Source organism: Staurois parvus, unplaced genomic scaffold, assembly GCF_062004578.1.
Source record: "Staurois parvus isolate SC_StPar_1 unplaced genomic scaffold, SC_StPar_1.0 ptg000184l, whole genome shotgun sequence".
Lineage (NCBI taxonomy): Eukaryota > Metazoa > Chordata > Amphibia > Anura > Ranidae > Staurois > Staurois parvus.
In genome coordinates this window covers 3,178,509-3,205,742 of record NW_028317980.1, presented here as the reverse complement: position 1 = coordinate 3,205,742, position 27,234 = coordinate 3,178,509, and positions in this window count along the sequence as shown.

Below are 27,234 nucleotides of genomic sequence, written 5' to 3'. Positions count from 1 at the left end.
CACCAACCATGGGGCACTATTCCTCCCATTGTTCCCAACCTTGGAGCACTATTCCTCCTGCTAAAACCAACAATGGGGCATTATTCCTCCAGTTAAAACCAATAATGGGACAGTGTTTACTGATGCCGAGACATTTTCTACTCACATTGGCCACAGTTCGGCCCCCTAAATCCTGAAGGACAGTAAACGAGCCCTTTGTTTAAAAAGTTTGGAAGCCCCTGCTCTAGGAGAATGGTAGGAATATCCCAAGAGGTACCTCTTAGCATAGGCAATAGGTGAAAGTCTCTATGCAGCAGCTATGAAGGGACAGTCTTTAGTTCTAATGCTTCAGATGGCTAGTGTTGGGGCCCAGTTGTACCATTGATGTACATGAGAATCATCCCTGTCAAGCCTGTTGGCAGCAATAAAGCTACCGTATGGCTGTATATTCAGTTCCTAAAGGGTTTAGTCTCTTACTTTAGTAGCATAGAGTATATCCCCACTGCAGCAGCTCACCATTTCCAGCGATATTACAGCTCACCACCTGGTCACACACAGCGATTAGTCCACTCTCTGCACCTGGGTGACTCTGGCTGCCAGCACTTCCAAGTTCAGCACTCTGGATCCCGCTGCGGCTGCTGACATGCAGTAGTGATGGTGCACATTGGAAAGTGATGTGCACGCTGCATCTCCCTGTACAGCCTGAAAAAATGCACCTCTTTCACCTCCTCCTATCGATCTCCCTCTGGAAAATGCAATTCAAAAGCTCTTGATTGCAGTAGAATTTCTCTGCTCTGGACTACAGTTCCCACAGTGCAGTGCTGCCTGACTCAATCTATTGAACTCTTCCTGCTCAGCAGCTCCCTCCTCTGGCTGATATTGCTGTTAACCAGTTCAGCACAGCAGGGCAGCTGCAACAGAGAGCAGCTGCAGCCAGTGTCTCTCTCACTCTCCATTTTTGACCGAGCACCTGGGTATATCAACTAGGCACGATGTAAGATACCACCATTATAATTGATTTTAGCAACACCGTAAGGTGAGGCAAACTGTGCAATAGCTTTGTTTATCTGGAAGAACGTATTTCGTTTATATTGGCGATTTAATATATGTGTTGTGCTTATTACAATATTATTTTTTTTTTTCTACACAGAGGTGCAAGTGTCCTTAAAAATTACAATACTTCTTTTCAATATAGCTGACAAAAAAACAAATAACCTTTCAGACATATCCTCCTACGTTTAGCTATTCTTTCCCTGTGCTTTGAGAGCTGTCATTAGAGTTCGAGGCCAGTGTGAACATTTTCCTTAAATTCTGCCTGTCTGCACCCATCAACAAAACAATAAAGCAAGAAACATGCTGGAAAACAAGAATCAAGAACAATGAAGTCAGAAGGGAACTGTCTATTCATGTATTCTGCTTTTCACAATTAGCTGGTTGGAAACACATAAGATGAGAAGATGGGCAGAGTTTGGCTAAAACTTTGCTGGGGCTTCCTGCTTCCAGCAGTTTGTGATCTGTTTCTCAGCTGATTACAGGAGTGCAGTGAAAAATGTAAATTATTAAGGGCTTGTTAACCCTTGTGGCTAGGCTGGGGGAGTAGTAAAAATAGGCAGATGAGCCACAGTTTTACTTCTCCCTTAATCTAACACGGCACTCATATGGGGTGCTACAAAGAGAGGATTCCTAGGGTGCATCTGCCTCAAGGACCTTTAAATGCTTGCGAGTGTCAGATGTCATGCAGGGCAATCTGGAACAAGCACTGTAGCAGCACTTCTGTGAGCTGCAACAGACTCCTAGTAGACAGAACAGGAAGCAAGAAGGTGCTTCTAAGTACAGTATTGCCAGAATTTATTAGTAATAATGGTTAAGTCCCACATGGAAGAAATATATATTTGAAATATATTTAAAAAATATTCTTCCCAAATATATTGACATATATTTGAAATACTACAATTTTGGCCATATTCAATATATTTTAAAATATATTTTTGTATATATATATATATATATATATATATATATATATATATATATACTGTAAGTTGAAATGTGTTTTTTATATATTACAAAATATATGAAAATATTTTTCAAAATATATATTTTTTATTCTATTCTTCAGATTGTGTTTAACATATAAAAAATTCATTTTAAAATATATTTTTACACATATTTGTAAATGCATTCAGGTGTGGGTGATCAACAGGCGAGGTCGCCAATGGCGGCACGAGTAGGGTTCCCCCTACCCGGAAATACAAAATCACCTGACCATAAGACACACCTAGCATTTAGAGGAGAAAAACAAGAAAAAAATATTCTGAACCAGTACAGGGGATGACCAGAGACTGCGGACATAGTACAGGGAATGACCAGAGACTGCGGACATAGTACAGGAGATGACCAGAGACTGTGGACATAGTACAGGGAATGACCAGAGAATGCGGACATAGTACAGGGAATGACCAGAGACTGCGGACATAGTACAGGGAATGACCAGAGACTGCGGACATAGTACAGGGAATGACCAGAGACTGCGGACACAGTACAGGAGATGACCAGAGACTGCGGACATAGTACAGGAGATAACCAGAGACTGCGGACATAGTACAGGAGATGACCAGAGACTGCGGACATAGTACAGGAGATGACCAGAGACTGCGGACATAGTACAGGAGATGACCAGAGACTGCGGACATAGTACAGGAGATGACCAGAGACTGCGGACATAGTACAAGAGATGACCAGAGACTGCGGACATAGTACAAGAGATGACCAGAGACTGTGGATATAGTACAGGAGATGACCAGAGACTGCGGACATAGTACAGGAGATGACCAGAGACTGCGGACATAGTACAGGGAATGACCAGAGACTGAGGACATAGTACAGGGGATGACCAGAGACTGAGGACATAGTACAGGAGATGACCAGAGACTGCGGACATAGTACAGGGAATGACCAGAGACTGAGGACATAGTACAGGGAATGACCAGAGACTGAGGACATAGTACAGGAGATGACCTGAGACTGCAAACATACTACAGGAGATGACCAGAGACTGCAGACATAGTACAGATGACCAGTGACTGCAGACAGTGCAGGGGATGACCAGAGACTGCAGACAGTAAAGGAGATTACCAGAGACTGCTGACCTTTGGAGAGGGAGGGGGAGCGGGTACCTGAATTTGACAGGTACCCGCTCCCACTTCCGCGGAGTTGTCCTTCCTTCTTCTTCCCGCGGTGGCTTCTGTGACAGCCGGGTGCCCACTGCGCATGCACGAGAAGCGCTGCGCTTTGTGAATGGCCCGGAGCCTTCTGGGACCTGTCATGTGTCCCAGAAGACACCGGACCATTCACAAAATGCAGCGCTTCTCGCGCATGCGCAGTGGGCGCCCGGCTGTCACAGAAGCCGCCGTGGGAAGACTGCAGCGCTGGAGCGAGGAACAGGTAAGTTCCTGCAGGAGAGAAGAGCTGAGATATTCTGACATGGTGGCGGCAGAAATACCGGACCGGCTGCTTTACATTCGCTCCATAAAACGCACTGACATTTCCCCCCCTTTTTTGGGGGGAAAAATTGCATCTTATGGAGCGAAAAATACGGTATATATATATATATATATATATATATATATATATATATACCTGATTTTGCTTACCCCTGTCGCCTTGTAGCAGTATTCTGCTATAGGGCGGCGGGAAAGCGGTTAAAATTGCCTATGGAATGGTGCCAAAGTACAGTGCCTACCAGTTACAGAGGAGATCTGATGCTAAAATTATTCCTTTGCTCTGATGTTTGTGGCAATACCTTGCATGCGATAGCTGTTTACTTATGCACGTGGGTCCTACATGCGCATTTGCAGTTGTGCGTGAGCACCAGGGAACAGGAGTACTTTAATTTTTTTTAAATTAATATTATTTATTTTATTGAACATAAAAATTTACACTATATCTTTACATTTTTTATTGCTTGCAGAAGGGATGAACAACATCCCTTGTGATAGCATGTGCCATGGCAAGTCCTCTTTATGGAAATATCTGGGGTCTATTATACCCCATATCCAGGGGCAGACTGACAACTCATGAGGCCCCCGGGCAATAGGGGATCATGGGGCCCCTGTGTCCTTGCCCAAACTCAAAAAAGCCTATGAAAAAGGTATCAGGGGCATGGGGCCATCATGGGGCCCCCTACTGACCCCGGGCCCTCGTTTCCCAAGTTTCCAAATGGTCAGTCCGCCCCGGGCCCATATCTCTCCTCTGGCCTCCAAAATGAAAATCGGTTTGATCAGATGATTGTTCAAGCCGGTAGACTGAAAATGACAAAATCTTTGTTGTTTCCCGTTTCTGACGTCACGCAGTGGGAGGAACAACATCATTATCAGTTTCTCTCTCTGTGTCCCAGGAACCAGATGCCACCAGTTGCATCCAAGGCGGTAGGCGGGAGGGGGGGAGGGACCCCTTTGTGCAGCCGGTAAAAGTTATCCAGCCCGCCCCAAAAAATGATATCTTGATCATTGCTTCAGCTACATTGATGACTGAGATATTACCCTTTCAATCCACCAATGTACTGGTATGTTCCTGGATGGGAATTGTTTGAAGTGGTTGTAAATAAAAAGAATATAACCATCTTTTGAAATTTTGAACAGAATAAATTTGAATCCAAACGCCGATGTCTTTTGATTCGGTCGAATTGAATTTGAAAACAAATAAACTAAACTAAATGAATTCCAAAAACAAATGAAACTAATGAAATGAATTTAACTAAATAAAATGACTTAAATTGTGAATCGAAACAAAACCAATGTTTTCGTTCTGAGCATGTCCAGTATTATGAATGTATTTGGTATTATGAATGTTAACATGCTTTGCACTCATGTTAATTTGGCTACCAAGGTCACGTAACCCCAGCTATTAATCCTTTCATTTGTAACTTAGTCCTAAGCTATTTACATCAAATAAACTCGATTTATGTTCTCTCTACATTGCAGGGTCCTAAAGAAAAGAAAGGAAAATAAACTGTAAGACTTTCGCCTTTTCCCATTACAAATGACTCTCCCCTCGTCTTCGCTAAACAATGAGTGCCAACAGCATCAAGCAGATCCTTGGGAAAACAAATAATTCACGGGCTTTGGATAAACTCCAGACTTCTTTGAAAGAAAATCACTGACAGGTTCCCAACGTTGGAATGACCCTTCAACGAAGGCTGCCATCCTGAACAATACTTTATGGTAATGCACCAGCTACCTTCACAAGCCGTGTTGTCAGCAAATTAAAAAAAAAATTGGAAAAAAAAACACATCAGGTAAATTAAATTTCGACAGCAAAAAAACATCAGGTGTATTCTTTCTTACGCACTTGATGCTTTGAACTTGGGTGCCATTACTTATACCTTGAAGGTTTTTAGCCATCACGCTGCTGTGGCCTTAATGTCAAGGAGCCACTTAGACTGACACATGGTTGTGTATTTAGATATTACCTCATTAGTAGGCCAGCGCAGCCAACAAGTCACTCTACGACCAGATGGCGTTCATTAAAGCTTTGTTTATTTGTCCGTTCATTAATAGAAGTTTGGGTTAAGAGCCACTAATCATTAACAGCATCAATTATTTTTGTTAGTGGATAAACACTCAAATTATGCGGGGGAACATTAGGTTTTCGTGCCAAGTTGATGTGCCTGTTCGCAGCATCCGTTTTATAGCACCATCATCTGGAAAGTGACAGGCGGCTTTTGGTTTTACGAGGATAAACTTATGTGAATTTTTACATATTTACGATCAAGATAGAAAACTAACATCGGTTACATAGTTAGTCTGGCTGAAAAAAGACAAAAACCATCCAGTTCAACCATAAAAAAGTTAGAATCCTACACCCACAGTTGATCTAGAGGAAGCAAAAAAACCAGCAAAGCATGATCCAATTTGCTCTGGAAGGGGAAAATATTCCTTCCTGATCGGATATTCCCTGGATCAACTTTACCTATAAACGTTAGTAACCAGTTGTATTCTGTGTATATAAGAAAGAATCCAGGACTTTTTTAAAGCAATCCACTGAGCTGGCCAGAACCAACTCTTGATTGAGTCTATTCCACATTTTCACAGCTCTTACTGTGAAGAAAACCTTTCCATATTTGGAGATGAAATTTATTTTCCTCCAGACGTAAAGAGTGCCCCCTTGTCCTCTGTGATGACCTCAGGCTGAATAACTCTACACCGAGTTCACTATATGAACCACTGATGTATTTATACATGGAGATCATATCCCCCTTATGTATTATACATGGAGATCATATCCCCCCTTATGTATTATACATGGAGATCATACCCCCCCTTATGTATTATACATGGAGATCATATCCCCCCTTATGTATTATACATGGAGATCATATCCCCCCTTATGTATTATACATGGAGATCATATCCCCCCTTATGTATTATACATGGAGATCATACCCCCCCTTATGTATTATACATGGAGATCATATCCCCCCTTATGTATTATACATGGTGATCATACCCCCCTTATGTATTATACATGGTGATCATATCCCCCCTTATGTATTATACATGGTGATCATATCCCCCCTTATGTATTATACATGGAGATCATATCCCCCCTTATGTATTATATATAGTGATCATATCCCCCCTTATGTATTATACATGGAGATCATATCCCCCCTTATGTATTATACATGGTGATCATATCCCCCTTATGTATTATACATGGTGATCATATCCCCCCTTATGTATTATACATGGAGATCATATCCCCCCTTATGTATTATACATGGAGATCATATCCCCCCTTATGTATTATACATGGAGATCATATCCCCCTTATGTATTATACATGGAGATCATATCCCCCCTTATGTATTATACATGGAGATCATATCCCCCCTTATGTATTATACATGGAGATCATATCCCCCCCTTATGTATTATACATGGAGATCATATCCCCCCTTATGTATTATACATGGAGATCATATCCCCCTTATGTATTATACATGGAGATCATATCCCCCCTTATGTATTATACATGGTGATCATATCCCCCCCCCCCTTATGTATTATACATGGTGATCATATCCCCCCTTATGTATTATACATGGAGATCATATCCCCCTTAGGTATTATACATGGAGATCATATCCCCCCTTATGTATTATACATGGTGATCATATCCCCCTTATGTATTATACATGGTGATCATATCCCCCCTTATGTATTATACATGGTGATCATATCCCCCTTATGTATTATACATGGTGATCATATCCCCCCTTATGTATTATACATGGTGATCATATCCCCCCTTATGTATTATACATGGTGATCATATCCCCCCTTATGTATTATACATGGTGATCATATCCCCCTTATGTATGATACATGGAGATCATATCCTCCCTTAATCTCCTCTTCTCAAGAGAGAATAAATTCAGTTCCTCTAATTTTTCCTCATAGCTGATCTCCTCCATGCCTCTTATCAGTTTGGTTGCCCTTCTCAGTACTTTCTCCAGTTCCCCAATGTTCTTTTTGTGAATTGGTGCACAAAACTGAACTGCATATTCCAGATGAGGTGTTACTAATGATTTGTACCAGGGGAATGATATCTCTCTCTCTGGAGTCTATACCTCTCCTAATACAAGAGAGGATTTTGCTCCTTTAGAATCCGCAGCTTGGCATTGCATGCCATTAATAAGCTTGTGATCTACCAGAACTCCCAGATCCTTCTCCACCATTGATTCCCCCAGACGCCGGGAGGCCACACATTTGTGTACAATGTACAATGCAAACCACAAATGTGTGGCCTCCCGTCGTCTGGGGGAATCAATGGTGGAGAAGGATCTGGGAGTTTTGGTAGATCACAAGCTTATTAATGGCATGCAATGCTAAGCTGCAGATTCTAAAGGAGCAAAATCCTCTCTTGTAATTCTAAGAACATTTTGCTAATATTCAGAAAGGTTTCCCAAACCATAGCGTATCCAAACACTATGCTTTGCATCATGGAACAAATTCTAATGGAACACTTTTTTGGGTATTGATAGGTTCACCCTTAACTGGCGTGGCAGTCTAATTATTGCTCCCACAGTTGATTTGTTCACACCAAGCTGCTTACCTATTGCAGATTCAGTCTTCCCAGCCTGGTGCAGGTCTACAATTTTGTTTCAGGTGTCCTTCGACAGCTCTTTGGTCTTCACCATAGTGGAGTTTGGAGTGTGACTGTTGTTGTGGACAGGTGTCTTTTATACTGATAATAAGTTCAAACAGGTGCCATTGATACAGGTAATGAGTGCAGGACAGAGGAGCCTCTTAGAGAAGGTACAGGTCTGTGAGAACCAGAAATCTTGCTTGTTTGTAGGTGACCAAATGCTTATTTTCCACCATAATTTGCAAATAAATTCTTTCCAGATCAGCCAATGTGATTGTCTGGATTTTTTTGTCTCATTTTGTCTCTCATAGTTGAGGTCTACCTATGATGCCAATTACAGGCCTCTCTCATCTTTTTAAGTGGGAGAACTTGCACAATTGGTGGCTGACTAAATACTCTTTTGCCCCACTGTATACAAAAATCTCTACCAAGCAGCATATTAATGGTATCAACCTAGCTGGAAAATGAAAACAAAACTGTCCCGATGGTAATACTAACTCTCATGGATCACCCTTATGCTATTCATCACACATTAAAACATTGTAATAATATTGAATCAATTCCTAAAAGAATCATAATTATACTGCAATAAAAACAGATTAATATGTAACCAATTGATACAGTGCATACTATGTGTATGTTATTAGAAAGAGAATATTCAGAGGAACTAACATATGGAGGAATTAAAGGGCCAAAAATCACATCTCATGGATTTTCTTTGAGGGCTTTACTTTGATTTAATTGTCTGATTATATTTTGTGTACATGTGGGGTGAATTAGCGCTACATTTTGGTCATGTAATTATATCATGTGCTGCCTGCATTTTTATGATAGCTGCTATTTCAATATGTTGCAGCATTTAGCGCACGTTGATACTATCATTATTACATAGGATAACATGCTGGGGACTTTAGAGGCTGTAGAAAAAAACTCCAACAGCCCAAAACAGCCACAGTGTGCATGAGGACCTAATATTGGACACATGTCGTATTAGTTTCATATTTGATCTACCAAAAATGTGTAGTGTGAGTGTCTTCCAAACACAAAGGGGTTGATTTACTGCAGGCAAATAGGCTGTTCACTTTTCAAGGGAATTTTCACTTTACAAGCGACTTTTGCCTTAGCTTTTAACCCCTTTGCCCCAACTGCTTCCAGGTCCTTTAAAAGTTCTAAAAGGGGCATTGTGGCCACTGTGATTGGCTGGTACAGTGGTCACATGATCGGAAAGCTCCCAATCGCAAGTATACAGTTGCAAGAAAAAGTATGTGAACCCCTTGGGATTACGTGGAGTTTTGCATGAATTGGGCATAAAATGTGCTCTGAACGTCATCTAAGTCACAACAATAGAAGAACACAGTCTGCTGAACATAATACTACACAAACATTAGATGTTGCCATGGTTTAATTGCACATAACATGTAAACATTCACAGTGCAGGGAGGAAAAAGTATGTGAACCTTTGGACTTAATAACTGGTTGACCCTCCTTTGGCAGCAATAACCTCAACCAAACGTTTCCTGTAGTTGCAGATCAGACCTGCACAACGATCTGGAGTCATTTTGGACCAATCCTCTTCACAAAACTGTTTCAGTGTAGCAATTTTCTTGGGATGTCTGGTGTGAATCGCTCTCTTAAGGTCATGCCACAGAATTTCAATCGGGTTGAGGTCAGGACTCTGACTGGGCCACTCCAGAAGGCGTATTCTGTGCTGTTGCAGCCATTGTTTTGTTGCATTACTTGTATGCTTTGGGTCATTGTCCTGTTGCATCACCCATCCTCTGCGGAGCTTCAGTTGGCGGACAGATGATCGTACGTTTTCCTGCAAAATGTCTTGATAAACTCTGGAATTCATTTTCCCATCAATGACAACAATCCGTCCAGGTCCTGAGGCAGCAAAGCAGCCCCAAACCATGATGCTCCCTCCGCCATGTTTTACAGTGGGGATGAGGTTTTGATGTTGGTGTGCTGTGCCTTTTTTTCTCCACACATAGTGTTTTGTGTTCTTCCCAAACAACTCAATCTTGGTTTCATCTGTCCACAGTATATTTTGCCAGTAGTGCTGTGGAACATCCAGGTGCTCTTTTGCAAACTTCAAACGTGCTGCAATATTCTTTTTGGACAGCAATGGCTTCCTCCGTGGTGTCCTCCAATGTACTCCATTCTTGTTTAATGTTTTCCTTATTGTAGATGTGTCAACAAAAATGTTAGCATGTGCCAGAGATTTCTGTAGGTCTTTAGCTGACACTCTGGGGTTCTTCTTTACCTCATGCAGCATTCTGCGCTGTGCTCTTGCAGTCATTTTTACAGGACGACCACACCTAGGGAGAGTAGCAACAGTGCTAAACTTTCTCCATTTGTAGACAGTCTGTCTTACCATGGACACATGAACATCAAGGCTTTTGGAGATACTTTTGTAACCCTTTCCAGCTTCATGCAAGTCAACAATTCTTGATCGTAGGTCTTCTGAGAGCTCTTTTCTGCGAGGCATGGTTCACATCAGACAGTGCTTCTTGAAACCAGTAAACCCAAAACAGGTGTGTGTTTTTTAAGGGCAGGACAGCTGTCAGCAACACATCCAATATCATCACACTGATTGGAGTCAAGGTTGGCTCACTCCTGGCTCCAATTAGCTCTGGGAGAAGTCATTAAGCTAGGCCCTCACATAGTTTTTCCTCCCTGCACTGTGAATGTTTACATGTTATGTGCAATTAAACCATGGCAACATCTAATGTTTGTGTAGTATTATGTTCAGAAGACTGTGTTCTTCTATTGTTGTGACTTTGATGATGTTCAGAGCACATTTTATGTCCAATTCATGTAAAACTCCACGTAATCCCAAGGGGTTCACATACTTTTTCTTGCAACTGTACATTGGAAGCTTACCAGTTACCGTGCTGGGAGCACATAAGGAGCGCACTTTCAGTGTGGTAAGCTGTTTTAATAGTGCTGCCCAGGGGTGGACTGACAACTCATGGGGCCCCCAGGCAATAGGGGATCATGGGGCCCCGTGTCCTTGCCCACACTCAAACTACACCCAAAAAAGCCTATGAAAGGTACCAGGGGCATCTCATGGGGCCCCTTACTGACCTCAGACCCTCGGGCAGTGCCCGAGTTCCCAAATGGTCAGTCCGCCCCTGGCCGCCTATATGTGGCCGCTTGGCGTTAAGGCCCACCCCCCACCCCCCAAGCTGCCAGCCGGCATCAAGAGGTTAATGAATGAGCTGAAGATCTACTGCCTTCAATCATTCAGTCATGTACATGTATTAAATGTTTCTTGCATGTGATTCTTTGCAAGGTGGATTTTTACAGCATTCACTATGCTAAGGGAAAATTCCCTTGCAAAGGTATCAGCCTTTTTGCCTTATTCCCTCTATATATTCCATTCCATCTATACAATGACACAGTGCCACCTATAACCTGCACTTGCCTACAAGCACACCCTTCTGCCTGCATGCCTGAGCTAAGGGCAGATGGATTTCAGGAAGTAAAGGCTACATGAATCATCTTCCCTTACTCAAAATGGCCATGGACAGACATGCTAGGGGGCTGTTTTTCAGTGATTTCTTAGCAAAATAAAGCATGGAGATATGGATGGATGGGATGCTTGGAATAGTAAAAGTGAAATAAATAATGTTTTTGGTTTGCGGTGCTCAGATGCATTGTAGTTCCACTTTAAGCTAACAAATACAGAGGATTTAATACTAATAACCGTTTGCCCACTGACCTATAGCACAAATACTGCTTTAGGGCGGCAGGACTGCACAAAATCATGTATATATATATATATATATATATATATATATATGTATATACAGTATGTGTGATTTTACATTTCTGGGTAGGGGCTACATAGCTATTGGCGGCTACAGCTGTCAATCACTGGGTCCTGTCCAGAGATTCCCCGCTGGCACCCGGCGATCGCCGAAGAACACTGAGAGAGGAGAGATCTGTATGTAAACAATACAGATCTCTCCCCTGTCAGCTCCAGCATGCTGCTTTGTTTTGCTCTGCATAGCAAAGCAATACAATGCAGCATATTTACACAGTAAAGCACACACAGACAACATAGTAAAACAGCACACAGTTAACCCTTTGATCGCCCCAGATGTTAACCCCTTCCTGCTCAGTGTCATTAGTACAGTGTCAGTGCTTTTATTTAGCACTGATCACTGTATTGGTGTCACTGGGGATCTCAGTGACACCAAGTCAGTTCCCCCCCAGTGTCAGAATGCCCGCTTCAGTCCCACAGTCCCACTATAAGCACTGATCACTGTATTAGTTTCACTGGGGATGTCAGTGGCAGTTAGTCAGGGTACGTTAGTGTCAGAACTCCGACTGCGGTCCCGCAGTACTGCTATAAGTCGCTGCTCGCCGCCATTACTATTTAAAAAAAAAACTCCAGTATAGATGTTGCCATTTGTAAACACATTAACGTTCACAAAGAAAAATCAATTTACACGGATTGGGATTTTTTTTAGCAAAGATATGTTGCAGAATACATTTTGGCTTAAATTTATGACGTCATTTGATTTTTAACATTTTCTAGCAAAACGTCAAAAATATTTTTTTCTCAAACTTATCATTAGTTTTTTTTTATAGAGCAAAAAATAAAAAATGCAGAGGCGATCAAATGCCACGAAAAGAAAGCTCCATTTGTGGGGAAAAAAGGACATAAATTTCATTTGGGTGCAGCGTTGCATGACTGCGCAATTGCCAGTTAAATTAAAGCAGCGCCGTATGGCAAAAAATGGCCTGGTCAGGAAGGGGGGTAAATCCTCTGGAGGGCAAGTGGTTGGTTTTGAGTGCTGCCAGATTCAGCAGAAACCTGCTACTTTGTATAGAAAATTTCTGTGCCTCAAATGATCTCTTTTTTTGGATGGACATAGTCCTTATGTGCGTCGGCATGCGGTGGGTGCATATCCCTGAGGTTTGAAGAGTTGCGAGTCACTTTTCCAAGATTTTACTTTTCAGATATCATGTTCATCATTATTTCTGGGATTCGTGACATGCCAGAAGCCGCTCTGCTCCAGCCCTCACACTGTGAGATGACAGACACGACAGGCAGAGTTTACTGTCAAACTGGCTCAACTTCACAGGCGGCAAATTCCAAAGAGCAGATAACTCACACAAGGCCCTCTCGGAGTCAGATGGGAAAGAACGGGATCCACATCTCTGAGTCCTCAAGGGGATAACTTAATGGAATAAAGTGTTCTGCGGCCACATCTTTCCAAACTGTTTAAGCTTTTAGGAGAGATATTGTTTGATGCTCATTACTTCGACTCATTTAATATTTTTGTATTGAGTAAGAAATCCAGTTACGACTAATGGTATGTGAAAAGGCCACAAAACGATTCTACAATTCTAGAAAAACTACAATTCTTCTGGAAAATAGAAGATTTTGTTGTGCCTTACTATGCCTAATTGTTAGGTATTTTTGAGAAAAATCAATAAAAATAATCAAAAATAATAATTTTTGGTAATATATAACTACCACTACCATCAAAAAACAAAAGGTCAGCTCACATAATGCAATCAAAGTTTTGAAGGTTTTTTCCAAGCTTCATCCCAAATTACTAAGTGTTCTTGCATGGCGACCATTTACTGTCATCTCACATATATATTCTTATTATTATAGCCAAATTTACCACCCTAACTCCTCCCACAGTTTTTACACTACATAGACAGTAATATACCAAAAACGTGCGGATTGTTCCCGATTGGTGTGCTATTACGTTGTGGAACGTTTCGCCGAATGGTTCACAAAATATCGCCGTTTTTGTGGTGAAATTAGTCCCATAGGAATGAATGGCGGAATGTTCAAAACTAGTGGGACATGATTTCTAAACTGCCATCACTCCCTCATTTTCAAGCCCATCTACACAAATCTTATATCAAAACGTTCAGCTATCCCTGCTGCCACTAAAATGTCCACGGCTAAGCCATAGTTCTGATAGTTTTCACAATATGACCATTTGTTTGCAACTCACGCCGCCCATTGACATTCATTGAAACTCCACTCTAGCCACCTCAAATTTGAAGGGCAATTTCTAAACTGCGACTGTGCCTTCATTTTTAATATTTCAGAGACATACTATGCATGTAGGTCGGGGTCTTGTGATTCTCACAATATAAAGCTCTTCGGTGTAGGATATATAATTTTTAAACTACAACCGTTTGAAAATGGCAACCACCAGTGAAGTGAGCAAGTTGGAGCAGTTTGTTTTTAACCGCTCTTCTTTGCCCTTGCTGTAGAGTGAGTTGCCATAGGAACCCAGGTGTGTGAGCAGGTAGCAGAGTGACAAGCCACTCTACCCAATTACTCCGCCCACTCCAGTTGAAGACTACTGGTGGAGGCAAGAACACTTCACACAATTTCCCCAGAAATTGGAGCTTTTTTTTATTATTATTATTCTTCAGGATTTATATAGCGCCAACAGTTTGCTCAGCGCTTTACAATATAACGGGAGAAAATACAGCAACAATGCAGTTCAATACAAGAGGGTTCAGAGGGCCCTGATCCTTTTAGCTTACAATCTAAAATTTACCTAAACTAACACTTACCTAAGCTCAACTGGACTAACCCTCTAACCCCCATCCTCCAGTCCCTTACTTACCTCCATCACCAAGACAAGGGAGGGCCGGAGGGATAGTTGCCTTGGGCGCTGTGGTATCATGTGTGGTGGCGGGGGTGCTGGGAGGAGAGTTCCTGCTGCTACCAGTTGAAAGGGGTAGTAACAGTTGTATTAATACTTGTCAGCTTAGCACTGGAAGAGACACGCTAAATCTGGAGAGGAGGAAAAAGCTGGGAAGAGGTATGGGCTGTGCTCTCTCTCTCTCCTCTAGCTCCTCCTTCTTGCTACTGCAGTGCTCCTGGATTAAGACTGTAAGATTGGGACTGTGTAGGATTGGTTTTCCTGCCCACATCACCCACCAGCAAAGGATGTGGGTAGGAGGAGGAAGCAAACCCTATATTCCCGATTTGACAATTTTTGGAACTTGTTCCCTCATACATATACCCAATTGGGATCAAGCCACCTTCTCAGCACAGGATCATCTGAAAAATAACCACAAGAAGCATCAAGAGCGACTTGGTTGGCTCTGAGGAAGAGGTTGTGTCCTCAAAACGCGTTAGCCAGTTGGTCATCCAGGGTTCCATCATATGGACTCAGATGTTGTTTGGATCATACACCTTGTTCAGTTTGACATGCCTGTGTTATTATGTCCATTGTGAGTATGATACCTATTTTGTTTCTTTAATACATTATTTTAAACGATAATGCACTAGGTCGGTGCGCCCTTTTTCTGTTTCTCCATTTGTACCGACTTATATCTGTGACAGAAACATTCCCCACAGGCCTGATTATCTGGTTGCTTGACACCCTCCAAAATGGGTGTCCTGCAAACCTACCATTATGAGTGTTGGTCCTATATTACTTTTGATTCCTACAAATTAATAAACTCGAATACTACACTCAGAGGGATCTCTCCTTGGACTTTTTATTCCTTTTTCACTCTCCATCCTTTGAAAAAAAATTTTTTTCCTATGATACTTACCTCTGTTGCAGTTTCTGCCCAGCCTAGCATTGACATTCCAAGCCATGAAATCCTCAATGCTGGCTGCACATTGACATGAATTGACTTGACAATATATTGAGGATCTCCTCCAATCTTACAATACGGCCATATTCAAGTTAAGTGCTAAAGATAATGTAATGTAAACCTAAAAACCAGGGCTTTTTTTTCTCAAAATAAAGGTGCAGGAACTCATCCCCCTTCTGAGTCACTTCTTGTCTCCACCGCCTATACTATGCTTCTGTTATGAATGAACACAGTGAGTAATTGGTATCAATCACTCATTGTGTTCATTCAGGAAAGGGAGGGCTGGTAAATGTAAAATATTGACTGGACTCTTCCCCCACTCTTCATCCTAACGGATCCTATTGTGCATTTGCAGATCCTGGTGGGAAGGAGAGGAGGGAAGCCAGCAGCACTGCGGAGGGGGCACTTGGGGGCCTGAGCAGCAGGGGGAAATGTATGACTCACAGGGAGGGTGATAGGTGCACCGGGTGGGGGCAATTACTGGAACTGATTCCCTGTATGGCTCCCGCTGCAGCAGCTGAAAGCCAGCAAGAGGGAGAGGAAGCCAGCTTTCAGCTGCTGCAGAGACAGCCATACAGGGGATCGGTTCCAGTAACTGCCACCCCCCCCCCGCGCACCATGCCGATCACCCTCCATGCCCACATCTGATTCACCTAGCTGCTTGGACCCCCTGCTTGCCTGGGCCTCGTACAGGAGGACTAGTGGTACCCCCTTATCCACAGCCCCGGATCCAGGAGTGAGTAATAGTAAATACGACCCAGGCTGTGCCCCGATTCTATAGGACAAAGTTATGACTCAATCTGAATACACTCACCCTGAATTATGGATTAAATGCAATATATGTGGGCCTCATAAATAATGAATACAAATATACTGTGAAATCGCTTCAGTAAACATTACAAATGAAGCAATATGTTTAATATTTGCTGCATATGTTTTATTAACTTACAATCCTGCATGCCCTCAATTAAAAATAGTTTAAGTTAAAGGCAAAAAATAGATTCCATTAGAGAACAGTGAAATGATTTGGCTGGCTTTAGAGTGTTGGAAGACGTACAGTACGGAGAGCTCAAATCAACTTGGAAAAGAAAAAAGGAAGCTGCTATAAATCGCAGTTGATGAGTTTGAATGAAGATTTTATTAAAGCGGAGCACCCATTTTTATTACTTTACCTTATTATGTTGTGAAATAAAGAACAAGTTGGATATTTTTTTTATTTATTTTTTAATATACATACCTTTTAATCCACTACAAGCTTGCAGTTCCGGTCCCGACCGCCTAGGCCAGTGGTCGGCAAGCCGCGGCTCGCGAGCCACATGCGGCTCTTTACACGCTTTAATGCGGCTCTTGTGTGCCGGGCGCCCGCTCCCCTCCCTCCTCTCGGGCAGCAGGGACTCTGCAGCGTGATCCAAAAAAAAAACAGCCAGGGCAGCGCGCTCAAATGCAATGATTGGCCAGTCTCGCTGCCACTCACATCCTGATAGCCAGTGATTGGCTGTCAGGATGTGTGTAGGCGGGGCAGCGTGACGAACGTGAGAGGAGCTAGGCTCCTCTCACAGTCCGCCCTGAAGACCGGAACGGCGCGGGAACACAGCGAGAGGAACGCGCGGAGCAAAGATAAGTGAATTGACACAGGGGGGACTTGGCTTACTACTTGCTACTTACTACTACTATATGAGGGATGAATTAATATGGGGGATGAATTACTATATGGGGGATGAATTACTATAGGGGGGATGAATTACTATATGGGGGATGAATTACTATGGGGGGATGAATTACTATATGGGGGATGAATTACTATAGGGGGGATGAATTACTATGGGGGATGAATTACTATAGGGGGGATGAATTACTATATGGGGGATGAATTACTATAGGGGGGATGAATTACTATGGGGGATGAATTACTATATGGGGATGAATTACTATGGGGGATGAATTACTATAAGGGGGATGAATTACTATAGGGGATGAATTACTATGGGGGATGAATTACTATATGGGGGATGAATTACTATGGGGGATGAATTACTATGGGGGATGAATTACTATATGGGGGATTAATTACTATATGGGGGATGAATTACTATATGGGGGATGAATTACTATGGGGGATGAATTACTATGGGGGATGAATTACTATATGGGGGATGAATTACTATAGGGGATGAATTACTATAGGGGGGATGAATTACTATGGGGGATGAATTACTATATGGGGGATGAATTACTATATGGGGGATGAATTACTATGGGGGATGAATTACTATGGGGGATGAATTACTATATGGGGGATGAATTACTATGGGGGATGAATTACTATATGGGGGATGAATTACTATGGGGGATGAATTACTATGGGGGATGAATTACTATATGGGGGATGAATTACTATAGGGGATGAATTACTATAGGGGGGATGAATTACTATGGGGGATGAATTACTATATGGGGGATGAATTACTATATGGGGGATGAATTACTATGGGGGATGAATTACTATGGGGGATGAATTACTATATGGGGGATGAATTACTATGGGGGATGAATTACTATATGGGGGATGAATTACTATGGGGGATGAATTACTATAAAAACTTATTGAAACTAAAAACAGTGTACCATCCTATGTATTTTCAGTTTTAAAAATGTGGCTCTCAAAATAAATTTCAATCGTGGTTTTGGCGAGATTTGGCTCAGTTGAAAAAAAAGGTTGACCACCACTGGCCTAGGCGATGACGTCGTAAGGTGATATGCAAGGTCTCCTGGGATGTTGTTTCCTGTATCCCAGGAGTCCTCTAGTTTCCTGTAATCGCGGGACTTGGAAACTGGAAATGACGCGACGGGAGGTGTTTGGCGCCATTTTACCGGAGTCCATGATTACAGGAAGACGTGTATGTAGTGTCCTGCTTGAATAGCATTGCTCCCTTTAGAGACTTTTCCTTTTCCTTCCCTTCCTTGCAGTACAGTGCTGTACAGGTTGCCTGACGGGGGCGGAGGGCAGGAACTTCATCCGTCCCCACCATTGTTACGGCAACCTGTACTGCACGCGTCGCGCCGAGCATTGTCTGTACTGCTAATATAAAAAGGTAGTGCAGCGCTAAAATGATGGATGAAAAGCTAATAACATGAAAAACACACACACTTGATAGGTGCGTTGTACCTGAAAGGATAAAACTACAAAGATAACCATATAAACCTATTGAAACCAACTGGGATGTTGATAACAAATATATGACCAAACAAAATGCACCCCATCAAGGTATAAGTTAAATGCGTATCAAATAAATGCGTTAATATCATGAATAGGATCCCAGTGTGCATCTGGTGAGTGCGCATATTTTACACAATATTGGCATCTGCACCCGTGAACTGTCTGCACACTGGGATCCTATTACTCTATGATTTCTAGTTCATGTCATCTCACAACTCGGATGCATTCCAGGCTCATGCGTTTTGCATCATCATTTTCATACAGATTTGGACTACTTTCACTTTATATGTGACTACTGTGTATCTAGGAATATAGTGTGCTGTTCATGATATTAACGCATTTATTTGATACGCATTTATCTTATACCTTGATGGGATGCGTTTTGTTTGGTCATATATTTGTTATCAACATCCCAGTTGGTTTCAATAGGTTTATATGGTTATTTTTGTAGTTTTATCCTTTCAGGTACAACGCACCTATCAAGTGTGTGTGTTTTTCATGTTATTAGCTTTTCATCCATCATTTTAGCGCTGCACTACATTTTTATATTAGAATTTTTGAAGGCATATGGTATACCTTTTAAGTGTTTCAGCTGCTTCAGCATCTATTAGCGCTCGCTTTACTTCTTTGTTTTCTATATTGTCTGTACTGCGCATGCGCGAGAACGAGTGGTGCATGCTGGGATAGCCAGCAGCACGATTCCAGGAAATAAATACCTGGGGGCTTCAGATGCCCACAGCCATCATGGCGCCTGCCTGCTTCCGAGATCCTAGTAAATGTTTAAGAATTACCAAGTAATTACAATGCTTTTAATATTCAATTATTCCAGTTGTTAATGCTATTTGAAAGGTCGTCATGGATCTGCTTTTAACAAAAATGTATTAGGGGGACTGGAGCTCCGCTTTAATGCTAACAAAAGGGTGCCTGTTTGTTGGAGGCCTGGCAGAGCGAGGTGGAGAAAACACGTGTGCTATGGAAAATTACATGACATTGTTCTATAAATACATTCCTCTTTTTTCAGTTATTCTCTAATACATAACAACATATTAACAGGTAATAAATGTAGCGCTACCCTCATGAGGGCCGCTGTGTTCTGGGCAGGGGCGGACTGACAGCTCATGGGGCCCCCGGGCATTAGGGGATCATGGGGCCCCTGTGTCCTTGCCAACTCAAAAAAGCCTATGAAAAAGGCACCAGGGGCATCTCATGGGGCCCCCTACTGACCCCAGGACCTCGGGCAGTGCCCCAGTTTCAAAATGGTCAGTCCGCCCCTGTGCAGGGGTGAGTTGCAGACAGGGGATGCAGAAGTGAGCTTCGGGTCCTATCTTCTCACATAGTGCACCAAGCACACTCACCACTCCGCCTCTTCCTCACTGGCCAATGATCACCCCTGGGGCATTGGCTTTAGAGATGAGCGAAGTATTCAAAAATTCGATTCGGCTGATTCGGCGAATTCGAGGAATAAATTCGATTCGAGGCGAATATATTCGCTGCGAAATTAACTTATAAAAAGGGTGTTTCTAGGCTTCAGAGAGCCTTTATATTAGTGCAGAACACTGTACCCTTAATTTAAATGCCCTTGGAGTCTGCTGGGGAAGAGAAATAATACTGTCAGTCAGTATGACATGCAGATGAGTGCCGTCGATCTTAGAATCACCGCACACTTCACTCATTTGGGCAGTCACGGGGCCAAAACCAGAGTGTGGAGCCACAGTGTGGCGGTGGAGGCAGCAGCAATGGGAGGCCATACAGCACCCTATGACAAAATGGAACCCACCAGCAGTGTGAGGAGACCTGAAAGTGGCACATGGCAGAGTGTGGCGATGGAGACAGCAGCAATGGGAGGCCGTACAGGGACCCATGAGACACTCTGGACCTGGCAGCAGCATGAGGAGGCGGTACAGGGTCCCATGACAGATTACGGGCCTGGCAGCAGCATGAGGAGTCGGTACGGGGGCCCATGGCAGATTACGGGCCTGGCAGCAGCAATGGGAGGCCCGTAATCTGCCAGCACCCTACGACAAAATGGAACCCACCAGCAGTGTGAGGAGACCTGAAAGTGGCACATGGCAGAGTGTGACGATGGAGACAGCAGCAATGGGAGGCCGTACAGGGACCCATGAGACACTCTGGACCTGGCAGCAGCATGAGGAGGCGGTACAGGGGCCCATGACAGATTAGGGGCCTGGCAGCAGCATGAGGAGTCGGTACGGGGGCCCATGGCAGATTACGGGCCTGGCAGCAGCAATGTGAGGCCCGTAATCTGCCAGCACCCTATGACAAAATGGAACCCACCAGCAGTGTGAGGAGACCTGAAAGTGGCACATGGCAGAGTGTGGCGATGGAGACAGCAGCAATGGGAGGCCGTACAGGGACCCATGAGAGACTCTGGACCTGGCAGCAGCATGAGGAGGCGGTACAGGGGCCCATGACAGATTACGGGCCTGGCAGCAGCATGAGGAGTCGGTACCGGGGCCCATGGCAGATTACGGGCCTGGCAGCAGCAATGTGAGGCCCGTAATCTGCCAGCACCCTATGACAAAATGGAACCCACCAGCAGTGTGAGGAGACCTGAAAGTGGCACATGGCAGAGTGTGGCGATGGAGACAGCAGCAATGGGAGGCCGTACAGGGACCCATGAGAGACTCTGGACCTGGCAGCAGCATGAGGAGGCGGTACAGGGGCCCATGACAGATTACGGGCCTGGCAGCAGCATGAGGAGTCGGTACGGGGGCCCATGGCAGATTACGGGCCTGGCAGCAGCAATGGGAGGCCCGTAATCTGCCAGCACCTTATGACAAAATGGAACCCACCAGCAGTGTGAGGAGACCTGAAAGTGGCACATGGCAGAGTGTGGCGATGGAGACAGCAGCAATGGGAGGCCGTACAGGGACCCATGAGACACTCTGGACCTGGCAGCAGCATGAGGAGGCGGTACAGGGGCCCATGACAGATTACGGGCCTGGCAGCAGCATAAGGAGTCGGTACCGGGGCCCATGGCAGATTACGGGCCTGGCAGCAGCAATGGGAGGCCCGTAATCTGCCAGCACCCTATGACAAAATGGAACCCACCAGCAGTGTGAGGAGACCTGAAAGTGGCACATGGTAGAGTGTGGCGATGGAGACAGCAGCAATGGGAGGCCGTACAGGGACCCATGAGACACTCTGGACCTGGCAGCAGCATGAGGAGGCGGTACGGGGGCCCATGGCAGATTACGGGCCTGGCAGCAGCAATGGAAGGCCCGTAATCTGCCAGCACCCTATGACAAAATGGAACCCACCAGCAGTGTGAGGAGACCTGAAAGTGGCACATGGCAGAGTGTGGCGATGGAGACAGCAAAAATGGGAGGCCGTACAGGGACCCATGAGACACTCTGGACCTGGCAGCAGCATGAGGAGGCGGTACAGGGGCCCATGACAGATTACGGGCCTGGCAGCAGCATGAGGAGTCGGTACGGGGGCCCATGGCAGATTACGGGCCTGGCAGCAGCAATGGGAGGTCCGTAATCTGCCAGCACCCTATGACAAAATGGAACCCACCAGCAGTGTGAGGAGACCTGAAAGTGGCACATGGCAGAGTGTGGCGATGGAGACAGCAGCAATGGGAGGCCGTACAGGGACCCATGAGACACTCTGGACCTGGCAGCAGCATGAGGAGTCGGTACGGGGGCCCATGGCAGATTACGGGCCTGGCAGCAGCAATGGGAGGCCCGTAATCTGCCAGCACCCTATGACAAAATGGAACCCACCAGCAGTGTGAGGAGACCTGAAAGTGGCACATGGCAGAGTGTGGCGTTGCAGACAGCAGCAATGGGAGGCCGTACAGGGACCCATGAGACACTCTGGACCTGGCAGCAGCATGAGGAGGCGGTACGGGGGCCCATGGCAGATTACGGGCCTGGCAGCAGCAATGGGAGGCCTGTAATCTGCCAGCACCCTATGACAAAATGGAACCCACCAGCAGTGTGAGGAGACCTGAAAGTGGCACATGGCAGAGTGTGGCGATGGAGACATGGGCCCCCTGGCCACGCTTGACTTTCTGGCCACATAGTCGACATACGGCTACGTTTACTTCCTCGGGTGGCTTGATGAAAAATTGCCACACCGCCGAGTAGGAAACTTTGCCCCCGATACTCCTCACTGGCTGACTGCTACTTCCTCCGTGCACACCGGCACCACTACTGGCCGTGGTGGTAGGCTGCAGTGGAGCTGGTGCTCTACTCCGTGGCCGTTTGCCTCCACTGACACTGCTGCGACTCTGCTGCCTCCTGGGCAACCCACCGACTGTTTTGCTCGCTGCCAAGCTGGCACCCTCTTCTCCTGATGATGCGGAAGCAATAGCCTGATGACGACGAGGCTGCCTAGTGCGATCAGCCTCATCATCATCAATTAGGGTCTCCGCCTCACTACTAGCCCCCTCGGCTGCGTGTGGGTCAGGAGACAGACCTGTCTTTAGACCGGCTACCGAGCCACTCTCCTCGCCAGTACTTCTTCGCCTGGCTGCTGAAGAGGCGGATGTCTCCCCCCGTTCCTGACCCCCCCTCTGTTAGCTCTTCCTCACTGTACAGTGGGGCTGAGCCCACAGCATGCGATACTTCGCTTGGTGAGGGAACACCAAAGGACAGGGGCAGGTAGAGGACATGTGATTTCAGTGGGCTTGCTCCCGGGCCATGCCAACTAACGGTTGTGTCTGAGGTACCCACCGACCGTTGGCTGTAGGTGTCAGAGGTGACCTGGGAAGAGGAAGACGACCGAGCCAACCAATCGATGACGGCAGGGTTGTCGGTGGAGACACGACCGCTGGATGACACCGGGAGCACTGGCCTCTGGCTGCGACTAGTGCTGCCTCGACCCCTTCCTCTGTTGCCACGTCTGCTCGCTCCTGAAACATTGCCTCCTCTGCCACTCCTCTGCGTGTTGTCTGACATACTCTTTAATTCAACGATTCTGTGTCCCTGAGTAACGATTCTGTGTCCCTGAGTAACAATTCTGTGTCTGTCCCTGAGTAACAATTCTGTGTCCCTCAGTAACAATTCTGTGTCCCTCAGTAACAATTCTGTGTCTGTCCCTGAGTAACAATTCTGTGTCCCTGAGTAACAGTTCTGTGTCCCTGAGTAACAATTCTGTGTCCCTGAGTAACAATTCTGTGTCCCTCAGTAACAATTCTGTGTCCCTCAGTAACAATTCTGTGTCTGTCCCTGAGTAACAATTCTGTGTCCCTCAGTAACAATTCTGTGTCCCTCAGTAACAATTCTGTGTCCCTCAGTAACAATTCTGTGTCTGTCCCTGAGTAACAATTCTGTGTCCCTGAGTAAGTTCTGTGTCCCTGAGTAACAATTCTGTGTCCCTGAGTAACAGTTCTGTGTCCCTGAGTAACAATTCTGTGTCCCTCAGTAACAATTCTGTGTCCCTCAGTAACAATTCTGTGTCTGTCCCTGAGTAACAATTCTGTGTCCCTCAGTAACAATTCTGTGTCCCTCAGTAACAATTCTGTGTCTGTCCCTGAGTAACAATTCTGTGTCCCTGAGTAACAGTTCTGTGTCCCTGAGTAACAATTCTGTGTCCCTGAGTAACAGTTTTGTGTCCCTGAGTAACAATTCTGTGTCCCTCAGTAACAATTCTGTGTCCCTCAGTAACAATTCTGTGTCCCTCAGTAACAATTCTGTGTCTGTCCCTGAGTAACAATTCTGTGTCCCTCAGTAACAATTCTGTGTCCCTCAGTAACAATTCTGTGTCTGTCCCTGAGTAACAATTCTGTGTCCCTGAGTAACAGTTCTGTGTCCCTGAGTAACAATTCTGTGTCCCTGAGTAACAATTCTGTGTCCCTCAGTAACAATTCTGTGTCCCTCAGTAACAATTCTGTGTCCCTCAGTAACAATTCTGTGTCTGTCCCTGAGTAACAATTCTGTGTCCCTCAGTAACAATTCTGTGTCCCTCAGTAACAATTCTGTGTCTGTCCCTGAGTAACAATTCTGTGTCCCTGAGTAACAGTTCTGTGTCCCTGAGTAACAATTCTGTGTCCCTGAGTAACAGTTTTGTGTCCCTGAGTAACAATTCTGTGTCCCTGAGTAACAATTCTGTGTCCCTCAGTAACAATTCTGTGTCCCTCAGTAACAATTCTGTGTCCCTCAGTAACAATTCTGTGTCTGTCCCTGAGTAACAATTCTGTGTCCCTCAGTAACAATTCTGTGTCCCTCAGTAACAATTCTGTGTCTGTCCCTGAGTAACAATTCTGTGTCCCTGAGTAACAGTTCTGTGTCCCTGAGTAACAATTCTGTGTCCCTGAGTAACAGTTCTGTGTCCCTGAGTAACAATTCTGTGTCCCTGAGTAACAATTCTGTGTCCCTCAGTAACAATTCTGTGTCCCTCAGTAACAATTCTGTGTCCCTCAGTAACAATTCTGTGTCTGTCCCTGAGTAACAATTCTGTGTCCCTCAGTAACAATTCTGTGTCCCTCAGTAACAATTCTGTGTCTGTCCCTGAGTAACAATTCTGTGTCCCTGAGTAACAGTTCTGTGTCCCTGAGTAACAATTCTGTGTCCCTGAGTAACAGTTCTGTGTCCCTGAGTAACAATTCTGTGTCCCTGAGTAACAATTCTGTGTCCCTCAGTAACAATTCTGTGTCCCTCAGTAACAATTCTGTGTCCCTCAGTAACAATTCTGTGTCTGTCCCTGAGTAACAATTCTGTGTCCCTCAGTAACAATTCTGTGTCCCTCAGTAACAATTCTGTGTCTGTCCCTGAGTAACAATTCTGTGTCCCTGAGTAACAGTTCTGTGTCCCTGAGTAACAATTCTGTGTCCCTGAGTAACAGTTCTGTGTCCCTGAGTAACAATTCTGTGTCCCTGAGTAACAATTCTGTGTCCCTCAGTAACAATTCTGTGTCCCTCAGTAACAATTCTGTGTCCCTCAGTAACAATTCTGTGTCTGTCCCTGAGTAACAATTCTGTGTCCCTCAGTAACAATTCTGTGTCCCTCAGTAACAATTCTGTGTCTGTCCCTGAGTAACAATTCTGTGTCCCTGAGTAACAGTTCTGTGTCCCTGAGTAACAATTCTGTGTCCCTGAGTAACAGTTCTGTGTCCCTGAGTAACAATTCTGTGTCCCTCAGTAACAATTCTGTGTCCCTCAGTAACAATTCTGTGTCTGTCCCTGAGTAACAATTCTGTGTCCCTGAGTAACAGTTCTGTGTCCCTGAGTAACAATTCTGTGTCCCTCAGTAACAGTTCTGTGTCCCTGAGTAACAATTCTGTGTCCCTCATAACAATTCTGTGTCCCTCAGTAACAATTCTGTGTCCCTCAGTAACAATTCTGTGTCTGTCCCTGAGTAACAATTCTGTGTCCCTCAGTAACAATTCTGTGTCCCTCAGTAACAATTCTGTGTCCCTCAGTAACAATTCTGTGTCCCTCAGTAACAATTCTGTGTCTGTCCCTGAGTAACAATTCTGTGTCCCTGAGTAACAGTTCTGTGTCCCTGAGTAACAATTCTGTGTCCCTCAGTAACAGTTCTGTGTCCCTGAGTAACAATTCTGTGTCCCTCATAACAATTCTGTGTCCCTCAGTAACAATTCTGTGTCCCTCAGTAACAATTCTGTGTCCCTCAGTAACAATTCTGTGTCTGTCCCTGAGTAACAATTCTGTGTCCCTGAGTAACAGTTCTGTGTCCCTAAGTAACGATTCTGTGGCCCTAAAGTCTCTTTGGCCCTAACTCTGTCCCTAATACAGCCAGGTCTGTCTCTCTTGAATGACCGGAGGCTAATGGAGAATTCTAAGATGGCCGCAATTTATAGCTCGACCATTACACAGTGCTGGCTGGCTGGCTGCTGATTGGCTAATGCGATCACATGTCATGAATGAATGCATTATGGGTCAGCGTGCCTTGTCTGCGCGCCTTCTCAGAGATCCCCGCTCCGTCGCCACACATGTCGCCGCCATTTTTGATATTTCCCAATATTCGAAACGAATTCCACTTCGCCAAGTTCGATTCGCTCATCTCTAATTGGCTTCCATGCATTAGGCTGCAAGATGAGATGCACCGCCCCACCCAAAAACACATTGCTCCCTCAGATATCTGTTCTTTCCCTGTCCCACGGTGAGTACAGAGGTAGGGAGGTCCTGTGGGAGCGGATGGTGCTGTTACTTACAAGAGGGATTGTCACTTGGAAACACAAAAGCTGTGCTTCTGTGTTTATAGGAGACAATAGATATTGGTGTACACAGGGCCAGTGCCAGAGGTGGTGGAACAGCTGATCACAGCTAGGTCTTATTTTGAAGGTAGGTCTTATACTTC